We start from the raw sequence: 27,751 nt of genomic DNA, 5'->3' as shown, positions 1-27,751 counted from the left end.
CAGCTCCCAATGACTTCAACTACATCTGCGAGTGCTCAAAACTTCTGCAAATCAGAGTCCTGGCTCTCAAGTCAGGCACCCAGAAATAAAGATCATGCTTACTACATTAACATGCAGTGAATGAAAAGTTTGGTTTTCATGACTAGCCTAGCACCACTTAGGAACTCTGTGGCAGAGGCAGGGATAGAATCCAGTTGTCCAGGGATGCATTCAGCTGCTTTAAGTATAAGACCACCCTTTTATCTTCCAATTTAGTTTTGGGTGGGCCTACACTCACTTGTCCCCATTACTTCAAATAATATACACCTTCCAACTAATGCAACAAATGAAGCAGGGGTACTACAGAATTCACACTCAGAAAAAGTCTATTTTGTGCACTGAATGAGGCAGGGGTCCAGTGAAAAAAATAGCATGTCCTCATCAAGAGGGAAAGTACAAGTTAAAAATTACTGAGACGTCTTTAAGTCACCAGGGCCTGATGAAATACATCCTAGAATACTCAAGGAGTTGACTGAGGAGATATCTGAGCTGTTAGCAAGTATCTTCAAAAAGTCATGGAAGACAGGAGAGATTCCAGAGGACAGGAAAAGGGCAAATATAGTGTCAATCTATAAAAAGGAAAATACAGACCAGACCGCTTAACTTCGGTACCTGGAAAGATAATGGAACAAATAAGCAATCAATTTGCAAATACCTAGAAAATAATAAGGTGATAAGTCACTATCAGCATGGATTTGTCAAGAAAAAATTATGTCAAACCAACTTAATAGCTTTCTTTCACAGGGTAACAAGCCTTGTGGATGGGGGGAAGAGGTAGATGTGGTATATCTTGACTTTAGTAAGGCTTTTGATTCTGTCTCGCATGACCTTCTCATAAACAAACTAGGGAAATACAACCTAGATGGAGCTACTCTCAGGCGGGTGCATCACTGGTTGGAAAACTGTTCCCAGAGAGTAGTTATCAGTGGTTCACAGTCAAGCTGGAAGGGCATATCAAGAATGGTGAGACTTAGGAATCTTGGGATTCTTTCCAGGTTCTAGAGGGGGCATATCATGTGGGGTCCTGTAGGGATCAGTTCTTGGTCCTGTTCTGTTCAATATCTTCATCAATGATTTAGATAACGGCATAGAGAGTACGCTTATAAAGTTTGCAGCCGATAACCAAGCTGGGAGGGGTTGCAAGTGCTTTGGAGGATAGGATGAAAATTCAAAATGATCTGGACAAACTGGAGAAATGGTCTGAAGTAAATGGAATGAAATTCAATAAGGACAAATGGAAAGGAAGGAAGAAACAATCAGTTGCACACATACAAAATGGGAAATGACTGCTTAGGAAGGAGTACAGCGGAAACGGATCTGGGAGTCATAGTGGATCACAGGCTAAATACAGAGATATTTTGGCTGAAATTGTTCAAACATATTTAGCCTGAGGTAGACACACCTGTCATGGGAAATTTTAGCCTGAACAGTTAGAGTTTGATAAAGTTATAAGCAATTGAAAACAGGTTCTGATAATCGGAAGTGCTGGGCAGCCTTAATACTAGGCTGCAACCAGTCATGCCTAAAATAATATCTGTGTCTGGAGATGTAGATTTTTTAAATGAAGTTTTTCTAAAAAGAAGATAAGCCAAGTATCTTTTCTAAGGTTACTCTCCTTTATGTGAATCAGTAGATCATTTAAATGTTACTAAACATTCACAAATAGTTTTACTTCAGTTTGTATTTTTCCTCTTGAGCCATTGGACAGCATGGAAGCAATAATCAAGACAATCTTACAAAGAGAAATGTATCTCATGAGAGTCTCAGCAAGCAAAATTTTAGATAAATAAATCAACCTCTTCTGATGCCATCAACCTGTGGCTCTCACAACCCACTGCAAGGGCATTTGAGGCATTATTTATGGATACTAAAGATCATTTCCACTAGGCACATCCCTCTGAAATGACCACTTACGTGTACTGTAAATATTCTAGGTACTTCAAGCTTCACTACGACACTATGTCCTGCTGTCTCCTTAGCTGGTAGCTGAAGATAGCTTTCTTTATATTTTACTTGGAACCCAGGAAGCCAAGGCTGGGCATTGGCTAACAAATAACACATTTGCCTTCACAGATTTGCCTATTTACAACTAATGAATCACTGAGTGATGTGCTAGCCACTGTGTGCAACTCAAACTGTTGTTCCACTGAGTGGTGAAAGCTCATACTGCCCCCACTCAGTACTTCACAAGAGCGCCACGGAGTGAAAGATGTGTGACCCTGGCACAATCCTTTAAGTGGGTGCAGCATGTGCTCTTGGTCAGCTGTACTGACTGGTTTGTATGAGTGGACATGGCTACACCTTCTTCCTTACTCCTCTTCACTCCCTTTGGTGTAGGTAGTTGCACTAGCCATATGCTCAGGAGAATACAAGAACTAAGATTGGGCTTGGCCCCTATGTGGAGGTGTACTCTTTGTGCTCCCATATAAGGGCCATCACCCACCCTTGTGCTCTGATGTTTAGGAAGGATGCAGTCTAACCCCTAAACCTTTATAGAGCGTGGTGAACACGTTAAGTGATGCTAAGTGATTGGATGAACTTGGAAGCTGAATGGTATAGATGAGTGTAGGAACTATAATAGGATATTTGGTTGCCAAGTCCAGAATACAATTGTGGGTGGAAAATTCCACTCAGAACTGAGGTTCTGTGTCTGCACTAATGAAGTTTAAGGGTTTGTTTGACATGGGCTCTTAGCAAGACCAAAAAACCCTCCCATTTTTAATTAAACAAAATGGTTGAAAGAGGCTTCCTAAGCCCTACTCTGCAAGGATAGTCACCCGTTTCGAAATATAATGTCAGATATACAGAATAACACCATTTTAAAAAGATGATTTACAGACCTGTAACCAAATTAGAACAGTGATATCCTCCTTTTGTATATGTATGTTTGTGCTGAAAGTATCTAGAGTCCCTCACAGTACTTCTACTTTGTCTGTTAAATTATATAATTTAAAGTGTTACTGATAATTACAACAATACACAAGTCCTGCCTGAACTGTTTCACTAGAGACAGCCTGGGCGAATTAAGACCAAACCATACCAGCTGGTGTAATAGGTCAGTTCTGAATTTGACTCTCGCTCACACTTGTAACTTACATTTAAAATCAATATTGGTTTATTTTGTGCGAAACTTTTTGGTTTCTGGCAAGCAGAGAATGTTTTTGTTAAAAGAAATAGGCAACCCCATTCTCTCATCTCCCCTGGCACAAAAATAGCATATCTATACTTAGACCAATAAAGAATGCTCTGTAGATAAACACATATTGTAGCGGTAGAGTGTAAGGATTCTATTAATGCTTTAGTGATATCTTCAGTGGGGGGGGGGGGCGGAAAAAAGCAAAAAAAGCAAAATGGATCCTCTGCTTTTACTCTGCCAGGTCTGTATTGAAGCAGTGTTGTAACAGCTGCTGTCTTTTTTTTTTTTTTCCTGTCGACATCACTTGCTGTATTGTAAGCGAAGAAAAAAAATCGTCATGACATTTCCCTCTTTTCTCTCTCTCTCTGTCTCTCTTTACTTTTTTTGTAAAGAACAGTGTGCCTCCTTTTGTCACTGTTACGATGTACCTTTACCTTCTAACTCCAAGACTGAGTCTGAAATGCAATATGAAAATTTCAAATGCAACTGAGAAATATTAGCTTTATACCTCAGAAAAAGTGGCTTTAGCAGTATAGCTGAGAAATTACTGAATGTTATCGGTCATAGTGTGATTCATGATTTTACCACTGTGCTCTGAAAAGTTGCTAATACAGCTCAGAGCTTTTGTACCATATTAGTACTGTCTGTGTGAGTTTAATTCCCAACACTTTGGTCTATCTAAGCACTGTAATTATTTGTACACCAGCCTCTTGAATCTCCCTCCCCCTGCCCCCCCCATCATCTAAGCATACCATACATGCAGTAATTTGAGTTACTATTTTTATTTTGGTATATCATATGGAAACGTTCTCACAAAGGAAAAGATGGCTGAAGGAAGAAATGAAAATTTGGAAACTGCATGCTCTGCATTTTGTATGTATTCCCGGCCATACACCCATGTAACTCTCATTAATGCTAATGGGATTTAATACACTCTGCAAGAGGAAAATATCCTCATTTATTTTGCACTGAATCGAGTGGTAGTAAAAGTGCTGTATTGACAATCCTGGCCTCCTCTTATTTATCCACAGAACAGGCTGTGTAAGTGCAAGCTTCTTCATAGAGCCTGGTATCTGAATCCTGTTGTGGAGGGAGTGTCTGAAGGACAGTTCAGTCTCTTTTCAGTCCCTAGAACTTCTGTTGAGACTGCCATCACAGGGGCCAGTTTTGTGGTGGGAACACTGGTAAACTAGGCCTCAGCTATCAGATATTAAATTTAGGTCAGATTTGGATAAGTGATGAAAGGTTCCAATAACCGATTATAAATTGTACATGTACCTGGAAACATATGGCATCTATTGCACTTGATTCTCCAAGGCTTCTACTAAGTAGGACTAAAGATGGTTGAAACTTTTAATTCTGAACCTTTCTTCACAGGAAAATTCTGTTTTATTAAAATTGAAACGTTCTGTGGAATTCTGTCAGTTCTGATGAAATTGTATTTACAACCCCTCTCCCCCTCTGGGGAAAAAAAAAGCATTTTGATAAGGTCCTAATGAAATGCTTTGATTTATCTTTTTTCATTTAGATATGAATTGTTTATATTATACTAAAATTATAACTCAATATACAATTTTTAAAAGTTGAAATTGGATTAAAATATTTTTCTTTTATCAAAAGGGAATGTTTCGATTGACCTGAAATTAAATTTTCTAAATTTTTAGTGGTAAATTTTGACATTTCAGAATTTTTTTTTCTAAATTGGAATGGAAACAAAACTTTTCAAAATTTCCCATAGAAGGGAAATTCTGAGTTTTGACCAATTCTAAACAGTATCTTTTTCTATGAGTAGTCTCAGATTTAAATGGGACTACTCTTGGAAAAAACTACTACTCAATAAGTATAAGAGTGTCAGAATTAGGCTCATAATATTTTGACAACATGTGATTTAATTTTTTATTGTTTGTGGGAGTATCTTATAGGCAGTAGCTGTGCAAGGAAGAAATTATTTCAGTTAAATAGGCTCAGATATGGAAGCCAGTTTACTGCTCAACTTCCTAAAAGAACTGAATCACAGTTAAAAATGAGCATTTCTCTTGAAATCTAACTGCATATACCGGGGTGGCCAAACTTACTGGCCCTCTGAGCCACATATGATAATCTTCAGAAGTTCGAGAGCTGGGGCACGCCTGCTGGGAGCCAGGGATTGGGGCTTTCGCTCTGCTCCTGCTAAGCCCTGAGCCCTGGGAGGTGCGCCTCGCAGAGCAGAAGCCCCAAGATGCCCCTCTCCACTGGGCAGAAGCCCCAAGACCCCTCCTCCCTGCTGGGAAGAAGCCCCTACTGCAGCACCCCACTGCAAGGCAGAGGTCCTGAACTCCCCCCACCCAGTCTGGTAGGTGGAGAATGGGGAGGAATGGGGGCTCCATGAGGTGCATTTTAATGGTAAAAGAGCCGCATGTGGCTCGTGAGCCACAGTTTGGCCACCCCTGGCATATCCGTTCAGTTAATCTATAAGTCGTAAAACTATCAGTAATATTGCCTGAGAATATTATAGTATATAATATTAATTTTTTGTTAGTTACCTATCCAGCTGCCAATTTTTTGTAAGTGTTACTGTGACCAATACTTAAACAGTAAAAATCATCCATTGCTTTACTCGAAGACCCTCCTGCTGCAGTTGTGGATGGGCTTCTCTCCACCTAGAGAGTAGTTTTCATCTTCAGATGCTCTCTTAATGCTGTCATTTTCAAAATTATATTATTCGGAGAGCTCTCTTCCAAACGATAGTGCTGTTGGTAATTATCTTGTAACAATTCACTAGACAGAGTGTCTGTTTTTGAGGCTATTCAATACTATCACTTTTTCTCTTCCTGGCTGGCAGACAGTGGCATTTTGCAGAGAATATATTGCTTATGTAGGTGGTGCCAGAGTGTACATGTGCCAGCAGTGGTTTCTAAGCTTGCTACAACTCAAGTTCTTACTGCAAATACCCTTGGACTCAGTCAAGGTTGAAATAAGTCCCACGCTGCGGAAGTTCACTTTCTGAGTTCTACTACCAAGGAATCCTTTGCTGGATATGTCTACGAGGACACCTAAGAGAAAAGTAAGGTCAAGAGAAGGTTGCTATGCCGCCTCTATAGAACTGAAATTAGGCATACTGTGGGGTTTTATACTTTGCTCTGAAGCATTCAGTATTGGCCACTCTCAGAGACAGCATCCCAGCCTTCTTAAACTTCTGCTGTGTTTAGTATGGAAATAACTATAGTCTGAGGAGCCCATTAATGCACAGCACTGGCTTGCTTTAAAGAAAAATAGTTTGTGAATTCCTCTGAGTGAACAGCTTTTGCTTTCCCTGAATAGTTTCACTCCATCTATCGTTTCTGTGCTGCTGACTCACAAATCTACCTTTCCCTACCTGTTCTGTCTTGTGCTATGCAACTGTACACGTGTCTCCAATATCCCATCATCCTGGACAGTTTGCCGCCAGCTCATCCACAAAATGGCGGAAGCTGACCTCTGTTTTCTTCTTCACAACCTTCTCCTCTTCCATCTTTCTTCACTGGTTTTGACAACGCCATCACCCTCACTGTGTCTCATTCTTGCATCCTCAGTGTCATCATTGACTCCTCTCCCTTCTGCTCCTTCTACTTCCTTGCTGTAACCAAGTCTTGATGCTTCTTCCTACACCATATCTAGAAAATCCATTCCTTCCTGTTTGTCCCCAAAGGATCATCCATGCCCTGATTATCGCCAGCCTCAATTACTGTCATGTTTCATTCCCTGGCCTCTGTTATATCCATGTCACTCCCTTGCAGTACATTCATAGTATAACTGCTAAACTAAACTTACTCAGCTGTGGATTAGACCAAATCATTCCCTTCTTCAAATCCCTCCAAAAGGCTGACTCTTGTTTATCAAGTTTAAACTTCTTGGCCTTGACTTCAAAGCCTGTGCAGCTCTGCTCTGGCCTACATATTTGATTTCCTTTCTTATCATGTTCTTGTTTTGCACCTTTTGATCTACCAATGATGTTACCTTGATGCTTTATTTATTTCATTATATCATTGCTGTCTTTGTGTCCTTTTTTATACTGTCTCCTATTTGTGGATAAGCCTTGAAATTCCCACGTGCCAGACCCACAATCTTTCCTCTTTCAGATATTTCTTAAAATCTCACTTGTTGCATGAGAATCACATAAACACAAAGAGATAATTTCAGCAACATGCCATAATTTTACAGGAGGGGGACTACAGTAAATGAAAGTAAAAATTAAACAGGTCCTGAGTAAATACCATGCTTTGGGTCTCCCATTGCTTCTTGTCTAACATGTTTGTCTTTTAGTTCTGTAGGCAAGTCAGGTATTGTCTTTGTGTCTTGTATAATACCATGCATATTGTTGATGATTAGTAGCTAATAAATAGATGGTATTAGACATGGTGCACAACAAAATAAAACCAAGATATGTTTTAAAAGTTAGTTAGATAATATTTCTTTTCTTCTCTATTATCTCCCTGTAGCAGTCACCACTTAGGTGGGCCCTTAAGTCAACAAATACCCAAATGAAATGTGAGACCAAGTTATAAAGTTCAGATCCAAACTTTACCGATGTGTGGGGATATTAAAATGAAGGTTTTCGTTTGTATAGGGACCACCCCAAAATTACATATCTGGATGCAGTCTTCGCTAATGTTAGGGGTGGTTCTCTTTTCTGATGTCTACACACCAAAAAGTTGTTATAATGATTGTTACTTTGGAACTTTCACTTGGAGAAGTTTAGATTTCCTCTTTGTTTGCTCGTAATGACACTTCATGTTTAGGCAGGCTTCCATTGCAAGCCTTATGGTTACATTCGTTCTCATGATAAGACAAACTAGCGCTTTTACTGGATGAATGGTATTGTATCTTGTAGACTTTGAGAGGGTTGTTTGCCAGGCTTTTGTAACTCAGCAAAACAGTTCACTTCCACTCTACAATTTATTTAATTAATGCTCTTCATCTCATTAGTAGGGATCTATCTTAGCCATCTACCATTATACAGTAAATTGCTTTAATGAATTCTATGATTCTCTCAAAATTCCCAATCAGATGAGAGGGCCAGCTAATATAGTAAGTCAAGAAAGTGCAGCTTTGGAGATTCATTAAATTTTATTTCTTCTGAATTGTCTCTGAAAACTCTGAAGGAATCACAATGCTAAAAGGAGGTCATTATTAGACTTACTAGCTAGAGAAGAACCTGAACTACAAAGTTCAGTTCTGGATCTGAACTTCCTCAAAATGTTGAGATTTGATGTTTCTCTTCAGCTCATTATAGATGTGGGACCAGCTGTAAAGTTCTGAGGAATAGGGTGCTCAGAGTCTGAATTTTGATTTGGGTTCATCTATAATGATATAGGGACAACTGTGATCCCAATAAAATCATATCAAAACATCTATTGGCTTTAGTGGGAGCATGATTTGGCCCACAGTATGTTTGCATTAAAGGTGCAGAGCACTTTGAGGAAAATAGAGTATAAGGTGGACAGTTCCGGGATATTTGTTCAATTTCTTCACAAAATTTACTTTTTTTTTTAACCCCTCTTCCAGTTAAGAAAACATTAGAACTGGTCATGAAATGGTGGGAGGTAAAAAGGCCAACTTATTTTTGTTAACAAAGAAATGACATATATGTTCTGACCAGCTAACAAAAATAGTCAAGACATGGAAAAAATTTTCATGGAAAAAAAAATTCCCACTTCTTTTTATGAAAATAAATGTTTGGATGGAAGGTTTATATGTGTTTCAGGTACAATATTGTGACCATTCCAAATTCTAATCCAAGCTATGCTCTTAACATGCGGTAGAGTATAACCTAGGGCAAGTTTCTTCACTTCTTTTCCTTTGTTTTCCCCATCAGAGAAAATAGGGTAATCACCTTTACCTACAGCTCAGGGGTGCTTGGGATTAATTAGGTAATGTTTGTACAGCACTTTGAACATATAAAGCACTACCTGCTTGCTAAGTATTATTTTGTTGTCAGCAGTTTCCTCTTTGAAGGGCAAGGCACTTACTAAAGGTGGCAACTGCTTCTTATTTATTGACTGAGCTTCTGTATAAACTGTTCCTGGGGTGTGATCAGATCTTGTGTGTCCAAAAAACAAGTTTCCATATTTTGACGTGACGATTTTTGTGCAAAGTTAGGCCATCCCCTGAATCCTGGTAGTGCATGTAAATGTGCTCCAACATAGATACAACTTAGTTTTCAATTAATAAAGCAGCTGCTCGGACATGATTTCACTGGCATGATTGTTTTAAATCATGAACATTTTCAAAATTCTTATTTTAACATGAACCAAAGTATTGTTGACTTTATGCCTCTAGAGTTTTAGCAGTCTCCTCCACATATGTTGTCCTTAACATGCTTGAATCAAACCTAATGTACTCTCCTTTACACAAATAATTAAGTGATTTTATAGTGTCCATTCTTCCCTCAAACAAAAACAAAAAAATGACAGGCTCTACAATAAGAGCTCCATACTCTGGAGTGTTGCAAGATCAAGCTGTAGTATTTTGGATCATTAATATAATATTTTATATAGTTTGGTGATGAGGCTAGTCAACTTTTCATCCCCTTCATTACTGTTTTTGTACACTTCTCCTTTTCTAAAGTTCAGTTATACTCTGAAGAGGGACTATTTAAAAATAGCACCATCTTGCTGAGTAAATCTGCTCTCTGTATATTCGGAGTCATAGCTGCCAACTGTAGTGACAATAATAATAATTATAATAATAATAATATAATGTTTTGACTGGTTTTTGCTCTTCTCAACACTGCAAAGTTAACACTGCAAAGGAGAAGCACATTTTGTTCCATCTTGTGCATCATCAACACAATTGTTCACTAGCCTACAATTGGTTACATCTGTGCAACTCCAGTGAAGACACCACGGTTGCACAGGTGGTCCTGTGAGCATCATTTGGCCTGCAGATTCTTTATTACAGGTAATGATGCACAAGATTGCAAGAACTTATGCTTGGCTCCTAGTGTCTGGGTTTATACGACAGGCAGGAGAAAAAATCCTTTTACTTGTAAACTGAACATACCTGGTCTGAAAATAATTGAGAAGGAATAAATATGGAACCCCACAATACCATTCTTAGTAACTTTTCAGAGTAAACCTGAACATAAACCTTCAGTATGAAGACAGAGATGAAGATTATAGGTCAAATTCTATGCTGGTTTACTTCTCTGCAGTCCCACTGAAGTCAATGGTGTGCAAATCAGCAGAAAATTTGCCTCTGTCCAACTTTCCCACATACACAAAAATACATAAGCAAACATAGGTGCCGGGGGAGCTGCCACACGCCCTTGCTTGAAATGGTTTCCATTATATACAGGGTTTATAGTTTGGTTTAATGGCTCTCAGCACCCCCACTATAAAAATTGTTCTAGCACCTCTGTAAGCAAGTCAAACAACTGCATTCCCCTTCCGCTCCTGTCAGTACTGCATACTTTGAGCTCTTTGATGCTCTTCATTCTTAGGGTTGTAGAATGATGTTCCAAGTTATAGTATAATTTCCCTTCAGCAGCAGGAGACACACTGCTGTATATTATGCCCTTTAGCTAAAAGAAAAATTGATTCTGTCATGTATAGGTTTATATCTCATCTATTTTTTTAAAGGAAATTTTTAACACTTATTAGACTAGGGGAGGAAATAATAAAATAGTGGTACACATGACATGATTCTATCGTCTAAGGAAGATTGTCCTTCTTGTGGAATGAGAAATTCAGAGGCAAAGCTAAACAATAGTTAAGCTGCAGGTTTGTTTTCTTTGTAACAGGATAGTTCCCTAGCAATTACAGCACTGTGTGGAAACAAATGCTAGGGAGCTAAATGCAGCATATGTCAAGGGTATGGTACATCTTACTTTCTCAGTACTGAAATTTTGAAAACGATTTCTCCGCATAGGGCCAACTATGGGGCGCAGTTCATGTGGTGGTAGAGGGCATTTTAGCCTGAGAGGGCTGTGTACTACCTCACTCTCTAGATGAAGGATAGACTTTTGGTTAAGTCCCTGGACTAATCAGGCCATCTGGGATCTATTCTCAACCTTACCTATTTGATACTATCTGAATTCTTTGTGCCTCAGTTCCTAATCTGAAAAACTGAATAATATTTACCTTACCTCAGTGAGGTGGTGTGAGACCAAATTTGTTAATGTTGATGAGTAACATGGAAAGCCCTGTAAATAAGTAAATTAAATATTATGCTGCACTCCTCACCATAATATCTGAATGCTTGGTTAGAATGAGTGGTGTTGGTAGAGAAGGAATCTTCTGCTGATGGGGCTCTGATTTTTTTCCTCTTGATAACAGCTCAGTTTTGGAGCTGATAGTTTGGAAGATCCCTCTTTCAGTTATGAGATCTGTTAACAGTGTTGCCAAGTCTTACGTTGTTTGATGTTTTACTCCAAGCCTCAGCTCTTGGAGTCACTGGATTTCATTGGAATCTCAGCTTTCATCTGAAAAAAATTAAGGTATTAGCCCTCTTGGTTATGTAGAAAAAGCATGAAAATATGAACCCTAAAAGCTCAAAAAGGTCAAATAAAAACAATCCAATTATTAATTGGTAAAGTCTCATGATTTTTAAGCCAATATCATGATTTTGGGGAGGCCTGTCTCATGATATTTCAGTGCTGAAAATACTCCATTTAAATTTTCTACCCTGCAAACAGACAGCTGTGGGACAGAAGGGAATTACTCCTAGCTGGGGGGTTAGGAAGACATTGCACATTTCCAGTATTTCCCCTGATGTCACTCCCTCTGTAGCTAACCATAAATCAGACTGGGTGGAATCTATATCTCCATCCCTGGGAATGGAGAGGAATGTGGTAATATCCTCAGTTCCCAGTTTCCAGTCAGGTGGTGCCTTAGATTTTATGGCTGAAGAGCTCAGGTGGGCTGTGCAGCTCTAGAAGATGTTGCGCTATAAAAAGTAACTAAGCCAAGGATTTGGCCTGCACTTCATTTAAATATGGATATATATCATGAAAGCTAACTTGGCAAACTTTATGAAAAATGAGAACTGAGCAAACAATTTACAACAGATAATTTACCAGACAAATTTAGTCTTTCTTCTTGTGTAACTTGCAGGAGGAGGGCTGGATTAAGGCATAGGTAATACAACCCATCTGTAGATCCCCAGCTCCTAGGATACACAGTGTTACCAGAACCTCAGCTCTCATTTTAAAAAGAGTTAGTTTCTAGTAAATGGTCTTCAAAACATGACTTGAGGGAAACAGATGCAGGTAAGTCTGCCAAAGTCAGCAAAGAGCCTGAAACACTAGCTCTGAGAGGAATGAACTGGGGCACACATTTTACAGAAATGTTAAACTGGTTGCACTGGAGACGTTCCTTCTAACACTGTCTCAGCAGGGATCACTTGGGAGGCTGTTCTGCTGGGGTGGTGTCAACAAGAGCCCCACAAAGGGGTGGGTGGAGGCTGCATTTTCTGTTTTCTGGACAGACCCCAGGTTGCTCGAAAACAGGGAACACACAGTGGTCTGGGAAGGCTCACCATGCTCAAAGATGAGACAAGGTGGGCTTCCAGCATATGGTTCTTGTGTAGTAAGCCCTACCATTGCCACCCCCAGAAGGGTTAGGCCATAGTGCTGGAGGCAAGTCCAAAGGGGTCACCTATGTGAGATGTGGTTAGGGCCATAGGGCCAACCCTGTCTATCAGCAGATCAGGATTCACTTAAATGTATTTGTTATTCAGGGTTATTTTGCCATTTTTTCCCCCTCCTCTATGAGTTGATCAGAGTTCCTTTCCTGTGGGGCCACCAAACAGCTGATGAGGGAAGAGTTCCTTGCAAGCTGCTAATTAGAGGAAGTGCCAGATGCAGCCAGCAGAGCTAGCCAGAAGCTCCTGCAGGCTGCACTCAGAGGGAGGGGAAGGAAAAGTCCCCTCCCTACAGCCTTAAGTACATGACATGGCAGGAGGCAGAAAACACCCATCAGCCCCCTCCCAGGGAGTTAGAGGAAGGTACTGTTAGAAGGGGATCAAAAAACCACTGCTGGGGAAATTGGATACAAATGGAGGCAAGGGAGGAGACCTGGGAAATAGAGATGGTTGGAAAAAAGATGGTTTCATCTGTGGAAAACTTTGACAAAAAGTTAATTTTTGCCTCAATTTTTTGTAAAACAATTCAATTTTGGCAGAAATTTGAGAAAATGAAAAATGTTTGCAAGAAACAAAAAAAAATTGATTTGGCAAAGCTGCCATGGTGCCTCATCCATTTATGTTTTGGCTTCCTCATGCTCCCACTTCAGGCTAGGTTCCCTGGTTGGACTACATCTTCAATGATGCACCATGGTCTCCCGACTTGGTGATGAGAGGTAGTACATCATAGTAGTCAAGGTGCATCATGGAAGATGGTGTCGGAGAGGAATGGAGACATCTGGCAACCAAACTGCAGCTCCCACGAGGCACTGTGGCAGCATTGCCAAATCAAAATAACTGGTTTGGGCCAAAATATTATGATCTTTGGTCAAACTTTTCTGTGGAAAACAGACTTTTTTTGTGAAAAAATTAATTTGGTTGAAAACCCAAGTTTCTGCTGAAGAACAGTTTTGATGAAAACTTTCAACCAGCCATGCTAGGGAATATAGAAGCCAGGATGGAGGACAGGATACAGGGAAAGAGTGTTGAGTGGAGATACAGTATTATACATATGTACATATGGGCAAAGACACATGCAGGTCACAGAGCCAGCCTAGTAGAGGTAGACTTTAGGGAGGAGAGGAACTGAGCTTTTCTATGAAGCCAGCTCCATGTCCCAAAGTGTGTTATAAACTATATACCACACAAACTTTAAGCCAGGGACATGCATCATCCCTAAACTCATGTGGGCCTGTTCTGTAGTCTTTATTTTTGTAAAGGTAACATTTTAGGTTAGCTTGAAAGCAAAGCAAACTAAGATTTTGGAGAATATACATTGGTTATTTTACTTTATTTTTGTGTGTGTGTTAAACTTAAAAAAACATTTAAAAATTTAATTTATCACAGAACCCCAGGGGCAGGAACCACATGTCACAGGTAACCAAATTACAAGTCCACAGGTTATGAGATCAGAAACCCCTAGAGAAACATTTAGCGGTATGTTTACTTAATATCTAACAGCATGTGAAGTTTATTTATTAATATGCCTCCAGGTTTCTCTCTAATCCCACTTCTCAAAGATGCTCACACATAGATGGGCAAACCAGAAGGGGGTGAATTGCCCTGGTACTATTTCCATCTAATAGAATAATATATCTGTAAGAGAAAAAAGTAAAGGTACTGTAGGTACCTTTCTGACTTTGACAAATCTGAAGTCCTGTTTTGCACAGAAGCCTGTTGTGCGTGTTTACAGAGCATCAATAAACGCATGCGTAGCAGCTTTCCTTAAGGTTATGAATCTTTAAGGAGGAAGGGAATTTATTTTTTAACATAGCCAGAAGAGCAGTTGCTTTCATTTAGGCAATGAGGGAGAAATGTACCCATCCTCACACCAAGCCTGAGTAACTGGACTTGGTGCAAGGATGTCAACAGAGTTTGGCAAGATAAGATTCACCCCTTCAGCATATTATCAGGTCACAAGGCTTCAGCCCAGCCCGACAGAGCTCCTTTTCCAGCCTATGAGCTAGATGAGTGGAGATTGCCAAGTCATACTCCTTATCCAGGTGTTGAATCCAGGCACTAGTGGATACCTTTGCCTATCTCTTGCCTTCCACCCACCCCTCATCTTAAGCAGACAGGAGGTGCAGCGGCACTTGTGTCTCTGTTCTATGCAACTTCCTTCCTGCTCAGTAAATCTACACTACAGGGGATGCAGTGTGTCCTGGAGGATAGAGCACAGGCTTGGGGCTCAGAAGGGCTACATTCTATTCCTGGCTCTGCCACTGGTCTGCTGGGTGACCTTGGGAAAATCATTTCACCTTCCTGTAACTCAGTTTCCGTATCTGTACCTTTTGTAAAGTGCTTTGAGATCTACTGTTGAAATGCATTATCTAAGAGCTAGGTCTTATTTATTACATGGCTTAAGTGGTGCGAAGGGCCTTGTACCAGCTCTTTGTGTTTGGCAGAATTGTTTCTGCCACTGTGAACACTTAAGTTATCACATTGAAACAATAGATCAGTAGTGTTGCAGCATGGGTAATGCTCCTTCTATCCTATATGAGCTAGATAGCAGATACCTAATTTATTGTCATCTTCTGTTGTGTGTATCTCTGTGTGTAATACAAAGCATATAATAAACCTGAAAATTAAAAGTGAGGGATATATTTTTATACTCTAGTTAAAATATCAAAGCTTCAGAAATTTTAGAAAATGGTGAGCTCTTTCCCTCTCCTGTGTCAAGGGCTGTTACGAGACTAGGTGCAGAGACAATCTGGACAGCAGCAATCTCAAGACAGATTCCATCAAGTTCCTATCTGTTAGAAGCTGCAGTGCTTGCATTTGGATTCAATATCTAACAATAAGGTGGTATTTTATAAACATTAGTGAGCATGATTTTGCACTGGTCAGCAGAGGTGAAAAATAGGTACTTTTGGAAAACAAATAAAAAAGAAATTGGAGCTGTCTCAATAACTCGTGCAAATTGTAAATTTCCCAAAGTTGAAGTCTTTTGCTCTGGCATAAGAAATTAAAGCTGGCAATTACAGTATGGAGGAATCATGGAAGCTGGTTCTGCAGGCAAGGGCTGAAAAGTTACTTGACAGTAGTAATAGTCTTTTATTATGTGCAGCATTATACCCTTTGTATATTTAAAAGATTCCTTTTCTCCTCTCTGTTGCACCAGAAAGGAATTACCTCATACATTTATATCTGGAGTTTTCTGCCCCTTTTCATGTTAGACATGTCCTTAATACACAGAAAATGCTTATTCTTTTATGTGTATCTCACAGTTCTGGTCAACTATATTCCCCTTCTACAGTCCAGCAAAGGTATTCATTCTAGGCTTCCGGCTTCACAACTGTTGCCTCACTTGAATGAAAACCGGCATCTCTCTCCCTTCTGATCTTAGTATTTCAAGGCTGCACAGTCCCCTTGACTATTCTGTGATTTTTCTTACCAGAAGACAGACTGTCTAAATAGGCCTTCTTGCTTTGTCTTCAGAGATTAATAATAGTATAATTGCCCACAGTTACAAGTTACTGCACAGTTCTTTCTAAGCAAGCACATTTTATTCTTAAGGTAGAAGCATAACAGAGAAAGCATAATAAAAACACTAAAAGAACCTACATGCATGCTGTCAGAAATCACCCCAACTCCAACGTGGGCTCTGGCAGGTGATTAGTTCTTCATGCTTCACAAAGGGGTCTCTTCTGTGACCATGAATACATAGTAGCCTCAGCTCAGAACTAGCACACTCATAGTTTGGAGGGTCTTTGATCTGGGGCTTCCAGAAGCAGCTAATCGGTAGACAATGGAGTTTTCTTCTCAGGGCATAGCTTCCAAAGGCCTCCCAAGTGCCTCCTAGGAAACCCACTTTGTCCCAAACAATTCTTTGAGGTGCATAACATTTCCCCGGGGTTTACATTAGTCACACCTCCTAGAAAAGTTTCATACAATAACATAGAAACAATTTCATTTTTAATACAATGGACCCCCAAAGGTATTAAACTTAATTCAATAAAGTTTATGCAGGCCATTGCAAGAAATTGCCCTCTGTTACAGTGTACTCCTGTGGTTAGGAAGAATACAGAGCCCAGGCTGGCAGTCAGAAGTTCCTGGATTCTGTATTCAGCTCTGCCACAAGCTCTCTTTGTGAGCTCTCTGTGCCTCCGTTTCCCCATCTGTAAAATAGGAATGACAATTCCCTATACACAGGGGAGTTGTGAGGCTTAATTCACTAATGCTTGTTGGGTGCAATAAGTAGCACAGATATGCCTATAAATTTCAATATTCTAGTTAAGGATGTCAGTATTTCTATTATAAAACCCATTTTTCCAGAGTCTGAATTCAGTCCTCATTAACATTTAGCACATTCTATCTCACCCCAATGGTGTAATTTGTTTCAAACCATAACACCTGTCATCCCAAAACAATTCCTAAACAAAAGCAAACATTTTTTTAACGTAGGTGTCCAAATCTAGACACCTAAATCCTTATTTAGGCACCTAAAGAAGGGGTCTGATTTTCAGAAGTGCTGAGCAGAATGTAATTTGGCTGGGATAACACATATAATGTAACCCTTCTTGCAGATAGTGGCATGAGATTTTTAAATACCACAAATAGTCTGGAGAACCTAGTATTTTATCTCTTATTCAAAATGTAAAGTATAAATATAGGCAGGTCGCCTTGGCACCGTTATTTAGTGTGATTCCTTTTGGAAGAATATTTTCTTATGTGTCCTCATTTTCCATCTGTTCTTGTCTTTCATAAATTTCAGAATTCTCATCCATTTGTCCTTGATGTCAGCTTGTAGCCCCATTGTCTTCAGTCTTCACAACATATTGCACCTTTACAAAGAGCGTTAAGATGTTGGAAGAAAAGAGGCTATGCTAAAACAAACTATGTGTATAAGTATCAGGGGCTGGCTTCCCTTCCCCACTTCCTTTTTAAAACTTTGTTTCAAAATTAGAAAACAGTACCATTGTAGGTTTACCCTCAAAGACTAATAATTGTATTTGTTTGAGATAAAATGTATAAAATAATGATACAAACAAATTGTACAGTATTCAAAACTAAATTATTTTAGTGTTTAATTTTAATAATTTAATATTAAATTTGGAAAGTGTCCGCTCACTGTAAAATAGAAATGGTTGAAAATTTTCAGTGTTTCAGGGATTGTAGATTTGGAGGGTTTTTTTGCTGGTTTTGGATGTGCTTTGGCAGTGGCCAAAATTTTTAAAGTTTTAAATTTTAACAATTCTTCCCAAAAAATGTTTAAAAAAAGTTTCTGCATTTTTTAACCAGTTCTATTATGACAGGTGCAATGCAGATCAATGTTTCCACTTTATCGAATAGCCACTTTTAAATAGAATCCGGATCTCTTAGAAATGTTTGTTGGGAAGAAGGTGAAGCATCAGGAGGATGAAGCGCATAGGAACCCTTTAGAGGACCACCTGAAAGGAAAAGGAAGGCTGTTAGAAAAATGCCCAATAGTTAGAAAATGTACTTCTTAATACAATTTTACCCAGTTCGGTTGAAACCATGATCAGCCAGTGGTTTCTGAGCTATTTTATCGTTGTGCTGGGTATTCCTGTTTTGGGTCCCAAAGTCATGAGTATTGCTTGTTTCAGCCCAAAAGTTTGGTATCCCCTCCAGCCTGGTGGCTGCATGCTGATAAAGGGACTGCTTGCCAGATATTTTTCTCACTGCTGTATCTAGGACTGGAGATGACCACAGCTAAAAATATTACAGTGTGGGACTTGAGGATGCAGAACTGAGCAATATGAAGGCAAGTAGCTTCTGGAAAGGGGACAGAGCACAGATAGATGGCAAGATAAGACATAGAATTGAGTGCCCCAGGGGACTGTGGGAAGCTATTGGCAGACCATCATCTATCATTTGTTGTGATTGGTCATGCCTTTACATTTTCATTGCAGTCATATTGAGTTTGCAAAAAACAAGACAAGTTATACCTCAGAGTGTGGTAGCTGCATCATGGTATGGCACAATTGAGGGATGTTGGTGTCTGAACACTGAGCTTGTTAAGAAAATGTGTGACTCATAACAAGTTAAATTTCTAGTGAAGACAAAGCTAGAGTCTTAAATGGTAGCACAAGCCATGCAGAAAATTGGTTCACCTTGGAGGGGGTCAGGAAAACTGCTCTTGGCACAGTTTTCAGCTTATCCAGCCAACCCACACTGTCCCAAATGGAATCCATTGTAATTGCCTTTCTTTTAAAGAAATATCTTCAATACGTTTGTGCATTCTTAAATATGTATATGTAACTGATCTAGCTTTGGGTGACAGTGGGGTTTGAATCTCGGAACCGTGAGCATTAAAAACACAAACCTCTAGCACTCGAGCTGAAAAAGTAAGTTCCCTAACTAACTGCAGCGGCTGACTCCTACACCTCCTATGTAGACCAGCCACTAGATGGGGACAAAGACCCACACTGTCCTAAAGTGGGTTACACATACAAAGAGCTGTGGATGGGATCATACTCAGAACAGCTAGCTCATCCCGCTGCACAGGCCGTGGCAGCTACACTTCTGTTTTTAGTATGCTAGCTTAATCAGGGCTACTGCAGGTATGTCTCCTTAAACCGTAAACAACACCTTCCAGCTCTAGTGTTGATATAACCTTAGTGGCATGAGGAGTGACTACAGTGCTCTGCTCTTAAATCTTTTCTGGCTGCCATTTTTATATGCAAATCATAGGATGCACAAATGAACAAAATGCAAATTGGTGAAGTTCTGTAACTGGAAGAAAGGCTCAGTTTAAAAAAAAAATGAAATTATACTGATAGTTGCACCAAAATGCACATTTACATGTTTAAAAGGCTTGAAATACTCAGTAAAATACTTATTAGATATTAGGTCAAATTTATCTTTGGGGTCAATCCACTGAAATCAGTGATGAATTTGGCCTAAAATTTGCATAAGACTTTAGAGCTGCTAGGAAATTTTCTGCCAGCCCCCATTCTTCAACTAGTTCCATTAGGCATGTACCAAGTGCTGGCCACATTTTTCAAAATAGGTCTCTGAATACATATTTAGGAAGCCTTAATAAGTGGCCTGATTTTCAAAAGTACTGAGCACCCAGCAACTCCCATTGAAGTCACACTGGGGGCTCCTAGGTGCTGAGCAGTTTTTAAAATTAGGTCACTTAGTTGCCTAAATACAAATTCAGGAGCCCAACTTCATACATCCATTTTTTTTTCACATCTTGGCTTCTATTTTCAGTACCTGATATCTTGGCTGTTGAATATTTCATCTGACAGGAAGCTGTCATACAGGTTTCTTTTCTGCATTGCCACAAAGCAACTAAGTTGAAGTCAACACTTTTCATTTCCATAAGACCACCCATTTAAGATTCTCCACATGCTTTTGAGCATCGATTATAGCCTCATGATATCACTGTGAAATATCCTTGTTTTACAGATGAGGAAGCCGAGGCATAGATAGGTTAAATGAGTTGCCCAAGGTTGCATAGGTAGCTGGTGGTAAGTGTTGAATGGAACATAAGCCTTCTGACTCCCAGTTCTGTGGGTTATCCACAAGACTATCTATATATATTAATGACAGACTGGTCTTACAGAAGTGAGGGATTTCATTATTCATTTCATTATCTTGCTTACTGAGCTGTGGTGTCAAACTTCAAGAAAGGGAGAGGGACAAAGAAGGTTGTGTGTATGTGTGTGAGAGAGAGAGAGAGAGGATGGGTGGAGAGAATATTCTGGCACTGAATTGCCTCCCTCTTTTGTCTTGTTGCTGGAACAAGCAATGGGTAGATCAGATGATGATTTGAGAGGGAGTATTATCCTGGATCAGTCCCCTTTCCCATTCTTTCTATTATGGATATATCTTGCAGCTCATTTCTGCCATTATTAGTTTTTATTGACAAGTGCAAAGAATCATAGCTATCCAAAATTCAATATGGATAAGGGAAATGTGGGAGGGGCGGGAAGGATGCTGATCTTTGTTTTGTAGATGCCCTCAACTTTCCATTCTTCTAGTCAGTCAAAGTAGCTGTTCTCATTCCACTGTAGGATGAAATTCTCCTCAGCCCCTGTTACTTTCATCATGCTGAAATGGGTGAGTTGGAACCTAAGCAACCATCATAGAATCCATGTGGAGACAAGAATGCAGCTACAGAGGACTGAGAATTGGAATTGTTTATCTATCGCTAAGGAAACTTTATATTTTAAGATACTTCTTTGTCAAATGTCATATTATTTGCAGTGTGTTTGGCCTACAGTGGCAGGAAACCTAAAAGATAATCTCAGTTTTACCAGTTGCCTACTGGGGAAGATTCTCCTTTACCTCAAGGGGTGGAGCTGCTTGCTTTGGAATCCGTGATTTGTCAGATCCAGTCTCAAGAGGGCCTGATTCCTCAGACTATGAAGTAGTATGTCTGAGTCAGCATAATTTTACTACGATTTAGGAATATATCCTTGTCTACTGAAGAATCTTTTCAGATATAATTTTACATACTCCATATCAAGGAAAGCAATAGGACATGGTTCTATACTGTGTAAATGTGTTTAAAAAGCCAGCTAGCATGAGAAGCGAACAGGCTGTGTGCACATACGTATACATCACGACTGGTTACAGTGAGATAGAGGACTCTAAAGGATATCAACACACAATGGACTTCAGTTGCATTGTAAAGGTAGTAATACCAGAAGCAGTGGCAACTTGCTATCACAAAGTACAACTCAAGTTGAAAGCAAAGAACAATTTTCGCTGAAAATGACAATAGGAGGGGGAACAGAACTGGGAAAGAGAAGTCCTCAGTTTGTAACCCACACACCTCCAGAGTGTGGTGTTCTGTCCCATCCAGGGGCACAGAGACCAATTAGAGATTAATGAGTCTGCTCTACAGCCTTAGCTAAGGGCCAGTTGGCTTTTAGTTCATGCAGTAGAGGCTCATGCACTAAGCTCCAGAGATCTCAGGTTCAATCCCGCCTGCCGATGACTGGGAGTCTGTCGGTGTTACAAGTTTATAGGAGAAAAGTTAAAGCAGGTAACAGCAAAATGAGCTACATCTGTGTGGTTCTGTTGCACAAGGGGGGCAGGATGCATAGGGAGTTGTATCCTCTTCATGGGGGCTTACAGAGGGAGGTTTTGGGGGCCAACCTATGAAAACTTTAGGGTGTAGCCAATTAATCCATGGATTGAGGGGAGGATTGATGTAATCCTGAACCCATACTAGAGGCCATAAAGAGATGCTGCTGCTGTCTCAAGGCCTCTGGAGGAGAAGTCTGTCCTGCCTTCACCTCTAGGAAGCTCTTCTTACAGATTGTGCATTTACCTGGGCTGTGTGCAAGGACCAGAGTTTGGCCCTCTATAAAGACATCTGCATAGAAGATGGGACGTTGGAATCAGTGACTAAAGAGGAAGGTGGTCAGACAAATGAGAATTCTAAAAGCAACACAATTAATGAGCTGCTGTTTTCCACCTTCCTTTAACAAAAAGAATGAGATGAAGTATACAAGATGAATTCTGGGGAAGGATGAATTGCACGCACTGTGATACCATTGCTAGTTTGTCTGCAACAGGCCTCTATATTCTCAGCCTGAAAGTTTGCCGCTCTCTCTAACCTTGCAGTGGTGTTTGCTCTTCCTGCCAAGTAGTATATAGAAGGGGTTCTCTGCCAGGCCATGCTGACTATGAGCTGTGACTGATGGTAAACTCTATAACCCCAGGTTTCTATGCAAACAAAAGGTGGTTGTAAATGACACCAAATATAGCTGGGAATGCAGTGACTAGTGGTGTCCCACAGGGGACGGTATTGGGTAACTGTTTTACTGAATGGTTGTTATAAGTGGTCTGAAGTCTGAAGTGAAATACGCATTCATTAAATTTGCAAACAGTTCTAGGCTATCGGGGCTACAGACATAAAAGAGGGCAGAGATAAAAGTCAAGTGCATCAAGAAAGCTGGAAAAATGGAGAGGGAAACATATGAAATGTCCACTGGCCAGCGAGCTCCTACTCTGATCTGATGCTATAATATACACTATACACATCAGTTCTGCCAGTGCAGTATTGATCTGTGGAGCCAGCTGGGCCTACAGGAGGTGAGGTCTTTAAAAACATTAATTCATGCTGTAAAAAACTAAACAGGGGTCTGAGACAAAATCTTGTCTTCAAATGGCCTCTAAACTTTCAAGAGTTCATAGTCCAGATTCATTTTTTTTAAGCTTAGCCTATCTCCACTAAAAACTTAAGTTTGGCAGTTATTGGGAGGGATGAAAGCATGTGGTCAACTAATTCATAAGTAGATCTAGTCAGAAAATAGAATTTCTGTTCTGTGGGAAATTCTAACATTTTGAAACTGGAAAGAAAAGTTGAATTTTTCCACAAAATAGCATAGAAAACTTTGAATTCAGAAACATCAAATAGTTTCATTTCAATAATGTCAAAACATTTTAAAATAACACACAATATTAAATATATATAATGTTTAATAGATCAGTATATTAAAATATTAATTTACTATCATATAAAAGTCAAATCAAAATGAAATGATAATGTTTGTTTCTACTTTATTGAAATGAAACAAGAAAGTCAAAATGATTTGTTTAGACTTTCTCCCATTGAAAACTTAAGCAAAATTGACATATTCCTTCAAACTGTTTTGATTTTTGACAAGACTGCATTTCTTCAATGGAAGATTGTTCCATCAAAAATTCTTTGACCAGCTCTCCTTCTAAGCTTATCATGGCCTGTCTGTGAAGGAGAAAGAATGGAAGGAGGCCCAGTTCACTCACAGTAATCTTGTGTTACAGGTGGCCAATGATACATGCCTCTACATCTGATATCAGAATGCTGTCCTTAGCCTCTAAACAGTCTTGAATGCCTAGGCAAATACATTAAAACAAAACAACAAGGTAGGTTTGCACTGACTTTTGTCTGCACATGTTCTCCAGCTTCACCCACCAGCTCTCTACTCCCTTAATGTTGACGGGCACTATTATCATGCATGCCTTCTATTACATTTTCAAAAGGTTTGTTCTGCCAACCTGCATGAAATTCATTACCTTTTGTGCTGTAAATGGCCTTGTATTTGAATATCTTATCAAATAATTCTTTGGTTTATATATATATGAAGAATATATATTCTTTGGTTTATATATATATATGTAAATATATATATTTCCTGCCTTTTATTTATTGTCTTATTACATTTCTAACTGTTGATGTTTATTTTTTGACATTAGATGAATTTGCTCTGGCTCTGCCTTTTTTATGCTGGCTGATGTTTTATAACCTATTGATTCCCAATATTTTAAACTGACCCACAGCTGATATGAGGATCTCACTGGGAAGTGAGATGTAAACATCTCACTATGAATAGCAGATAAACGGAATAATAAAGGTTGTCAAAAACTGAGAAATGAAGCACATCTGGTTCTCGTTTGCTCTCGAGGATATATGGCTGTGCAGCTCAGAATTAAGAAACTTCAGAATGCAAGGCAAGTAATTCTGGACCTTCAATTTCCCACTTTAGTCTATTTTATTGGTTAAGAAAATAAATTTTAAAAAATCTGCACTGTACAGGTTTATAACTTTACCAACAAAATTGCACAAAGAATCTCGGTGGTGATTTTTTTCTACAATTTTTTCATGTAATCCCTTTTTAAATAATCCATGTTCTAATGAGCACATAAATGAAGGAGACTTAACTTTCTTTCCTTATTGTATTTGATCCTGATGACTAATTAGATACTTAGTATGTGCAGACAGAGCTACTGGCACAGATTTTTATTGGTTCTGCTCATAACTTTCTGCGCTATTATAATAGGCCTTTTGTTTTTGTTTTTGTTTGCATCTCTGCTTTTGAGGTACATCTATTTCCTATTGTGCTTAATTCCTTTTGGTATTTACTACAGTAACATTACTCATGAACTTCTCTGGTATTTAATTTTGATGTAATTCCAATATATATTATCCTGAATTAAAATACTTATTTCATAGACAGTGAAGAATTATTTACTGATTATACCACGTGTGTGTGTGAGAGAGAGAGTGTGCAGGTAGATATGTATACATTAAAGGTGACAAGTCATTTAAATCTGCACATTTTGCATTATTCAGTAGTTGGTTGCCAGCTGCTTTTCTTTTGTACTTTTGTGATTAATTTCATTGTCGGTAGATTTTATGTTTCCAGAGAATCTTTCACAAAACCTACACAGGACCCAATGAAGGGAATATGAATACCAAGTTGTCATTGGTGTTCTATTCTAGCCTGATCTACAGCACTAAAGTTCAACAGTCAGAGTTATAGGACAATGAGAGAGGAAGAGAAAAATGAACTGTAGCATTGTTTTAAAGACATATTTTATTGACTTTCATCATGTAATTAAAAAGAAAGAGACACATTTTTATTTCTGCTGAAAAAGTTTGCCTGCTTTGAGAAAAAAAGGGCAAGTTAAGGGAATGCTCTGTCTGTATTTGCATGTGTTTCTCTATATGCTGAGAGCAATCTGTAACCCTGAAAGAGCACACAGCCAGCATGTATTTTAGCAGAGTTTAAAAACAGGACTTTGAAGCCTGTTTATGAACTGTGTTCTTGTTTGCTTGATTGGTGTAGCCTGAACAAGAACAGACAAAATGCCAAGACCAGGAAGCATAAAAAGACAAAACTCTTTACTCTCATTACTCATGATTCAGAGTGTCCAGGTAGGTTTTTTTGTTTTTCAAAGCAATTCAATAGACATTACAATTTTGGGAGGCTTTAGTCAAGGATTGCAAGTAAAATTTATGCTACATTTGTCAAAGGAGGTAAATTCCTCTTTTTTGTAGAGCATTAAGTCCCTCCCTTAATTAAGCCTTCTGGGGTTTAAATGTGTTGATCTCATTTTAAACTGAGCTCAGCACAATTAGACACACTGAAAAGATAAGAGGTAAACAGCACATACAAAAACATTTCAGACATAAATGCTTCATCCTGCCAGGCCCAAAATTACTATTTCAATTTTTTTATGTGGCGGAGGAACGGGGGGTGGTGCGGGGGGGGGGAATTGATTATTTTCAGCTCGTCATACATCTCATTTGTAGTGGGTCAGACCTTCCCCATTCACAATTACCACTAGTTAATCTTATCAGAGAAAAATTCAATTACATTTATCAAGGTTATTCCATACACTCAAGTTATTGCCTCGGAAAAATCAGGTTTCAGTGTGAAGAACGTTTGCATTGTGTGTGTGTGTGTGTGTGTGTGTGTGTAGGGGAGGGGAGAGGAGAGGAGAGGAGCCTATCTTTTTTTTAAAAAATAAATAATTAAATCCTGCTTTTACACTGATGTTACTAATATATAGTTGTAATAAAGTAATATTTGACAGCTTTGTAAAAGGGATCATTAATACATAGATTATGGAAGTTTAGGAGGGAGGCTCATAACTGTTAATAGACTTCAATTCTCAGCCTACACTGACATTTTAAAAAATCTAGTTTCAAATTTGATAACAGATTACCAGCTAGGCTGGGAGCCAGCCACCTGATTAAGGCAATTTAAATGCTTGCAAAGTGGTGAGATTAAAATCAAATAAGTGCCGATTTTTTTCCTGCTTCACTTATCTTTCCCTGGATTCGTTCCTTAACTACCAGGTGGCAGAGGACTCTGGGTAATTTTCCTCTGCGCCAATTACCCCAGGATGGTTTTTAGGGTGAAGCAGAATAATTACTGCACTATCAATCCAAAATGGGCTGCTTAATGTGTTTAAGAGAGATTTTGAGCCTTAGCAGGGAGGCTGCCTGAAGCGTGCTATGCTTGTGGTGCCAAAGCCCACTCGGCCTACTCATGTCGTTAACTGTTCAGTGAGAAGGCAGCATACACCCAAGGTGAAAGAAAACAAGGAAAACTCCTGGGAAGCTGTGGGAAAGTTAATGAGCTGCTTCCAACATGTGGCAGGCTGCAGTCGCAGGTGGCTGACAAAGCTAGGCAGGTTAAGAAAATAATATTCATCATCCAGCTGCCAGGACCATCTTTATCAAAAGTCTTTCTAAAATCCATACAACATGAAGAAAAATGAGTTTAAAACAAGAAATAAAAAAAAAGCAAATAATCCAGTCACCGAAACAGTGTATCCTTGACGGGTCATTTGCAAAGCTTTATATAGAAGCTGGTCTGATATGAGGACACATTGATTTTTACTTTTTTCATCAGTGGAAAGTAGGGGTTACAGCACAGGACCGGAGGCTAGTTCTGCTCCCCGCTCTGCCATGGACTTCCTGGGTGACCACTTAATGCCAACATTTTCCAAAAGGTCCACTGATTCTTTGGTGACCAGCATGAGCCTGATTTGAAACCAAACACCTGCATCTGATTTGTTGATCTGAACTGGCATTGTGCATCAGGTCCTAGGTGTCTCAAATTGGGCACCCAAAAATTGCAGTCTCCAAAAATCGATGTCATTTTTGAGAATGTTGCCAAAACATTTCTGGGCCACAGCCTTCCCCATCTTTAAAATGGGGAGAGTAACACTTGGCTAACTCAGAGAAATGTTGGAAAGAACTATTCATTGTTTGTTAAAGTACTTTGAGAACAACGGATGGAATGCAATATAGAGAAGTCTAGGTAGTGTGACTGAATGAAAAATATGGCTGTGTTCTGCTATTGTCAAAGTGGTATGGTATGGGGAAAGGGGTTTAAGCTTAATTGAAATCTGAAATGACATATTACTAAATGCTATACTGTAGCAGCCTCAAATTAAGCATTATCTTCTATCCAGTGCCTATGCACTGGATTTGTTGAGCTATCATTATCAGAATGTAAATTGTGAGTTTTAGCCAAGAATTCTGAGATGTTGTCCTATGAAATAGAAAGATAATTAAAAAAAATCATTATATTTGTGAAGTGGTTGCTGCTGTCGCTTGCCTTTGAATGATTTGCTTACATAGTTTTCCATATGATCTCTACCTACTCAATGTACAAAGCTTTTTTATTATTTAATGAAAAATTGATTTATGATTTTGCTTAGCCGATGGTTTGTGAT

The 27,751-nt window shown here is 39.2% G+C and overlaps 1 long non-coding RNA gene across 1 annotated transcript in view; it reads left to right on the top strand.

Moving 5' to 3' along the window:
- LOC141985341 (uncharacterized) overlaps positions 1-27,751 on the top strand; it is a 58,133-nt gene that overhangs the window by 15,127 nt on the left and 15,255 nt on the right. The window contains exons 2-3 of the long non-coding RNA XR_012638911.1: positions 23,543-23,644; positions 24,059-24,229. This is a non-coding gene — a long non-coding RNA (uncharacterized LOC141985341). The remainder of the gene's footprint in view (positions 1-23,542; positions 23,645-24,058; positions 24,230-27,751) is intronic.

Source organism: Natator depressus, chromosome 1 (assembly GCF_965152275.1).
Source record: "Natator depressus isolate rNatDep1 chromosome 1, rNatDep2.hap1, whole genome shotgun sequence".
NCBI lineage: Eukaryota > Metazoa > Chordata > Testudines > Cheloniidae > Natator > Natator depressus.
Note: the sequence above shows the minus strand (reverse complement) of the source record. Positions and strands in the feature narration are given on the sequence as shown.